This window comes from Meriones unguiculatus, chromosome 7, assembly GCF_030254825.1.
Source record: "Meriones unguiculatus strain TT.TT164.6M chromosome 7, Bangor_MerUng_6.1, whole genome shotgun sequence".
NCBI classification, from domain to species: domain Eukaryota; kingdom Metazoa; phylum Chordata; class Mammalia; order Rodentia; family Muridae; genus Meriones; species Meriones unguiculatus.
Window position 1 is genome coordinate 99,878,102 of NC_083355.1, and position 6,884 is coordinate 99,884,985.

Here is a 6,884-nt window from a genome sequence, read left to right on the forward strand (position 1 = left end):
ATCAAAGCAATATAAATTTGTAAACATTTAACTACCAATTATTGAAGTTCATAATATTACTAAACAGTAAATAAAAAGCATACAAGGCAATGTTGATCTTGACATAATCATAGTGGAAAACTTGATATACCATATTCATTTTTAAATATATCTTCCAAACTAAAAATGAGCAAAGAATAAGAGAATATATATTATTCTGAGTGGTAAATGAAATCTTCTCCAAAACCAATTGCATAATAACAATTAATAAAACCACATGATTACAAATTATGACATAATTATTTATATGATTATACACTATAGCAGAACAAAAATTGTAATCAATAAAAGAAACTATGAAAACTACATAAATATGTAGTAACAGTTTTTTTTTATTTTAGGTAAGAAATGTTTCATAAATTTGCCTCTCGTCTTTTTACAGTAGTCATGCCAACATTCTCTGTATTGTTCCAATTTAATATATGTTCTAGGAAAGGGACTACTGAATAGCAAACTTTTGAATTAATAGTGGCTCACTACAGAAGCCAAAGGAAGTAAGTGAAATATCTCTTTATTCAAATGAAAATGGGAAGAAAACTTAGGAGAAACTTTGGGATCCAGACAAAGTCATTCTAAAAGAAAACATTACGACCATATTATAACAGACCATATTGAAAAACTAAACTGACTTCAAATAAACAACCCAATGATACATTTCTTTTTTTCATTTAATTTAATTTATTAGGTACATTTTATTAACTCTGTATCCAGCTGTATCCCACTCCTTTATTCTCTCCCAATTCCACCCTCCCTCCCTCATGTCCTCCCTGCCCCTTTCCAAGTCCACTGATTGGGGAGGTCCTCCTCCCTTTTCCTTTGACTTCATTTTGTCAGGTATTTTCAGGACTGGCTGCAAAGTCTTCCTCTGTGGCCTAGCAGGACTGTTCCTCCCTTGGGGGTGGGGAGGTCAAAGAGCCTGCCATTGAGTTCCTGTCAGAAATAATCCCTGTTCCCCTTATTATGAGAAACCAGTTGGTTACTGAGCTACCAAGGGCTACATCCGAGCAGAGGTTCTAGGTTATTTCCATACACAGTCCTTGGTGGAGTGTCAATATCAGAAAAGACCCCTGTGCCCAGATATATTTGGTCCTTGTGGGGCTCCTATCCTTTCCACATCATACTAACTCCCCTTCTTTCATATGATTCCCTGCACTCTGCTGAAGGTTTGGTCATGAGTCTTAGTATCTGCTTTGAAAACACTACTAGGTAGAGTCTTTCAGATGCCTTCAGTAGACTCCTATCTAAGTGAGGATTTATCATCTTACCCTGTGTCTGCTTTTTTGTTTATCTTCTTTAGGTGTATAGATTTCATTATGTTTATCATGTCTTGTAGGTCTATATAAGTGAGTATATACCATGTTTGTCTTTCTCCTTCTGGGATATTTCACTCAGAACGATCTTTTCAGAACGATCCCACCATTTGCCTGCAAATTTCATGATTTCCTCCTTTTTGATTGCTGAGTAGTATTCCATTGTGTAAAAATACCACAATTTCTGAATCCATCCTCCATTGATGCACATCTGGGTTGTTTCCAGGTTCTGGCTATTACAAATAAAGCTGCTACAAACATGGTTGAGCAAATGTCCTTGTTGTGTACTTGAGCAAATTTTGGGTATATACCTAGCAGTGGTAAAGAAGGGTCTTGAGGAAGCACTATTCCTAATTGTCTGAGAAAGCACCAGGTTGACTTCCAAAGTGGTTGTACCAGTTTACATTCCCACCAGCAATGGAGGAGGGTTCACATTCTTCACAACCTCTCCAGCATGTGTTGTCACTTGAGTTTTTATCTTGGCCATTCTGATGGGTGTAAGGTGAAATCTCAGGGTCGTTTAGATTTGCATTTCCCTAATGGCTAATGAGGTTGAGCATTTCTTTAAGTGTTTCTCTGCCATTTGATATTTCTCTATCAATAATTCTCTGTTTAGCTCTGTTCCTCATTTTTTAATTGGATTATTTGGTTTCAAGACTCTAGAAAAACAAAAAGACTCAATCCCAAAAACTATAGTGAGCAGGAAATAATAAAAATTAGGGAAGAATTGATGACATAAAAACAAAAAGAAAAAAAATTATACAAATAAACAAAGATTGTTTCCTTGAAAATGTTAGTAAGATTTGCAAAGCACTAATGAAACTGTCAAAAAGAAACAGGGACATGACCTGAATTAACAAAATTAAGAAAAAAAAATGAAATAAAACAACAAACCTCAGTGAAATACTGAACATCATTAGGGATTCCTTTGAAATTTTATACTTTGAAAATCTAGAAAGCCTATACTAAAAAGTAATCTACCAATACCTTGATGTGCACAGCACTTTGAGAAAAGATAATAGAAATCTATTTGACAACTATAGTCATCTAGACACTATGCATTCTATTAATAAGCAACACACTTATTCAAAAAGCATATATTAATACAAGTAAACACATAATAATAATATTTCAATATTTTAAGATGGATTAAATGACTTAAAGGGGCAAAATAACAATGGGAATTTGGAGATACCCAGTCAAAGTATAACAAAGACCTCAACACAAAATCACATACACTAAATGTAATGGAGGTGAAAGTGGGGAAGAGCCTTCAATGCATTGGTGCAGAAGACAACTTCCTGAACAGCACACCAAAACTTTAAGCACTAAGGCCAAATTGCAACTTCATGGAACTGAAAGGTTTCTTTAAAGCAAAAGGGGAAGCAACAATAGGTCAAAACTGCAGCCTACAGAATGGAAAAAGATCTTCACAAACTTTATATCCAAAAGAGGGGTACATCCAGAATATATAAAGGACTAAAGAAATTAGACAACAACTAACAAAATAAACCAATTAAAAAGTGGGGTGCATTTTTGCTTCTGGGACAACTCACTCAGGATGATCCTTTCCAGATCCCACCATTTACCTGCAAATTTCATGATTTCCTTATTTTTCATTGCTGAGTAATATTCCATTGTGTAGATGTACCACAATTTCTGCATCCATTCTTCAGTTGAGGGGCATCTGGGTTGTTTCCAGCTTCTGGCTATTACAAATATACTCACTCATATAGACATACAACATAGGACAAACCCACTAAAACCTGTGCATCTAAAGAAACTAAGCAAGAGAGAGGACCCTAACTAAAATGTCCAATCCCCATCTGGAAAGGCAAAGAGGATGGACATCAGAAGAAGAAGAAAACAGGAAACAACCTAGGAACCTACCACAGAGGGCCTCTGAAAGCCTCTGCCCTTCAGACTATCAAAGCAGATGCTGAGTCTGATGGGCAACTGTTGGGCAGGTGAACGGAATTTTAGGTAAGAACTGGGAAATAGTAAGAGCTGGAGAGGACAGGGTCTCCACAAGGAGAGCAACAGAACAAGAAAATTTGAACACAGGGAACTTCCCAGAGACTCATACTCCAACCAAGGACTATTCATGGAGATAACCCAGAACCCCTGCACAGATGTAGCCCAGGGCAGTTCAGAGTCCAATTGGGTTACATAGTAATGTGAAGAGGGACTGCCTCTGACATAATCTGATTGGCCTACTCTTGGATCACCTCCCTCTGGGGGGGAGCAGCCTTACCAGGCCATAGTAGAGGACAATGCAGCCACTTTTGATGTGAACTGACAGACTAAGATCAGAAAGGAGAGGAGAACCTCCCCTATTAGTGGACTTGGGGAGTGGCATGCAAGCAGAGGGAGGAGGGAGGGTGGGACTGGGAGGGGAGGAGGGAGGGGCTTATGGGAGGATGCAGAATTAATAAAGTGTAATTGATGAAAAATTTAAAAAAAAAAGTGGGGTGCAAAGCTAAACAGAGAATTCTCAACAGAGGAATTTTAATGACTAAGAAGTACTGAAAAAAGTTACTAATATGAAAAATTCAAAGCAAACCAACTCTGAGATTCCATGTTACACCCATCAAAATGGCTAAGATCAAAAACTCAGGTGACAGCACATGCTGGCTAGAATGTGCAGCAAGGGAGCTCCTCCTTCCACTGCTGGTGGGAGTGCAAACTTGTAAAACCACTTTGGAAATCAACTTAGTGGTTACTCAGAAAGTTAGAAATGAATCTGCCTCAAGACCCAGTTATACCATTCCTGGGCATATACCCAAAAGCTCCTCCATCATTCAAAAAGGACACTTGCTCTCCTATGTTCATAGCAGCTTTATTTATAATGGCCAGAAACTGGAAACAATCTAGATGTGCCTCAACTGAAGAAAGGATAAAGATATTGTGGTGCATTTACACACTGGAATACTACTCAGCTATTAAAATCAAAGACATCATGAAATTTTCAGGCAGGTGGATGCAATTAGAAAAAATATCCTGAGTGAGGTAAACAAGACCCATAAAAATGTACATAGCATATACTCACTTATAAGTGGATAATAGCCGTAGAGTACAGTATAATCATGGTACAATCAATAGACCCAAAAAAGCTAAGTGACAAATAGGACCCAGGGGAGAATGATTGAATCACATTCCGAAAAAAAAATTAAATAGACATTGAAGATGGATGGATGTAGGGAACTAGGTGGGGTGAAGGTGTGGGGAGGAGAGCAGGAGGGATCAAGTGTGAGAAAGACTAAGGGAGAGAGAACTGATTTGGTGGAAGACTGTCAGCGCTGGGAGGAGCCAGAAACCTAGGACAAATGAAATCCCCAGGAATTTGAGGGTGACTTTTAGTAGTGTAGAATACGGAATCTAAAATGGGCACCTCCTATAACCAGATATGACTTCCGACAGACATAGAGGGAAGCCAACTTCCCAAAAGAAAAACTTTGGCCCCACATTTTTCATGCCTACAAGATGTGCTGAGATAAAGATGGAGCAGAAATTGAGGGGATGGCAAAGCAATGACTGGCCCAAATTGAGACCCATCCCAAGAGAGAGAGCCAACTCCTGACAGAAATGATACCCTGCTGTACTTGCAGAGAGGAGTCTAGTATAACTTTCATCTGAAAGGCTTCACCCAAAAACTTATGGAAATAGTTTCAGAGACCCACAGTCAAGGATTATGTGGAAATTTGACAATCGTGTGGAAAAGGAGAACACTGAAGAAACCACAGCGATCAAGGACACCACAAGAAAACCTACTGAGTCAACTAACCTGGACTGATAGGGGCTCACAAAGACTGAACCACCAACCCAAGAGCATGTAATAGATGGATCTAAGCCCTCTGCACATACGTAAGAGTTGTGAAGCTTGGTCTTCATGAGGGAACCCTAACACCACAAGCAGGATCTGTCTTTGTTGCCTGTTTTTGGATCACTTTCCCACAATTGAGCTGCCTTGTTTGTCCTCAATAGAAGATGTGCCAGATCGTACTGCATCTCAATAAGCCAAGGCAGGCTAATTATTTCTTCCTTTTTTTTGCAATGTTTATTAATTATTATTATTTATTATAATTTATTCACTTCGTATCCTGGCTGTGGACCCCCTCATCTCCTCCCAGTCTCATCCTCCCTCCCTCTTTTTCGCCTATACCCCTCCCCTAGTCCACTAATAGGGGAGGACCTCCTCCCTTTCTGTCTGACTCTAGTCTATCAGGTCTCATCAAGACTGGCTGCATTGTCTTCCTCTGTAGCCTGGCAAGGCTGCTTCCTCCAGGGGGAGGTGATCAGAGAGCCAGCCACTGAGTAGGATGATATTTATGCATACATGTGAGGCATCCCTTTCTCTGAGGAGAAGGGAGGGAGCAGGGAATGAGGGAGGAGAGAACAGAGAAAAACTGGGAGAAGAAGAAGGAGGTAAAACTGTAATCAGATGTATAACAAATACATAAATAAATAAATTTTAAAAAATTTTCTATTCATAATTTATTTGCTTATGTTTATAAAAAAACAAAAAAGAAATGTTTTCATATGAATTTGATGCATGAAACCTATTAAGCCTAACATCCAGAAAAGTGTCACTAAATCAATGCTGACTATTTGCTTGACTAGTCAATGATTTTCAATAAGTAAAAATCAAAAGGTTCGACAAAGGAGACTATCACTTTCATGCTGAGTCCTTCCTTAGGCGCTGTTTTTTCTGAAGGAGTAGATGTCTCTTAACCTGGAAGAACGAACAATACAAGAACCATATACTCGTGAAAAACGCGGTTTTGCACTGATTTTACTATTTAGTTGGCACTTACAGCACTGAACTCCAGTGAGAACATGTAAGGAATCGAAAAATATAAAATGATTGAGTTTAGGCCACAAGTATATTAATCTACGTATTAAAAGGCTAAGCACACCAGAACAGCATTGTAGTCCTACTATAAAACAACAAAAAACTTTATATATGACCTTCAACTTAGATTCAGTCAAACTTGGCCAATGTTAGTTCGAATAATGAACAAAAGAGCATCATAATACAGTACATAGCATGTCAGATATTACGCAGTTTTATAAATTTGGTAATTTGAGCATATATATATATATATATATATACACACACATATATATATACATATATTCAAACAATAGTATTTCTAAGTAAGTAGTAAAAAGAAACATTTCTTATAAATGGAATTATGGGTACCAGAGAGGTGGTTTGGTGGTGGAGAGTGCTTGTTGCTCTTTATAGGACCAGATTAGTTTCTCAACACCCATTTTAGGTGTCTCACAACCACCCCTTACTCCACCTCCAGGTAACCTAACATCCTCCTCTGGCCTCCATAGGTACCTAGACAAGGGCAGTCTGTGGCTTGGTATATAGTCATATATACATATATGTACATATATATGTAAATGTGTATGTGCATATATGCGTATGTGTATGTACATACACTCATCTTTTCTAATCTGAGTGTTCTATATCTTTAACGGTTCATTTTAAAAACTCAATGCATGTTGCTACCTTACTATAGCCAC

The 6,884-nt window shown here is 38.1% G+C and overlaps 1 non-coding gene across 1 annotated transcript; it reads right to left on the bottom strand.

The window, feature by feature from the left end:
- Positions 1–376: 376 nt before the first annotated feature.
- LOC132655527 (U6 spliceosomal RNA) lies at positions 377–479 on the bottom strand. Its single transcript, XR_009593327.1, has one exon. It is a non-coding gene; the product is annotated as a U6 spliceosomal RNA (small nuclear RNA).
- Between the last annotated feature and the right edge of the window lie 6,405 nt (positions 480–6,884).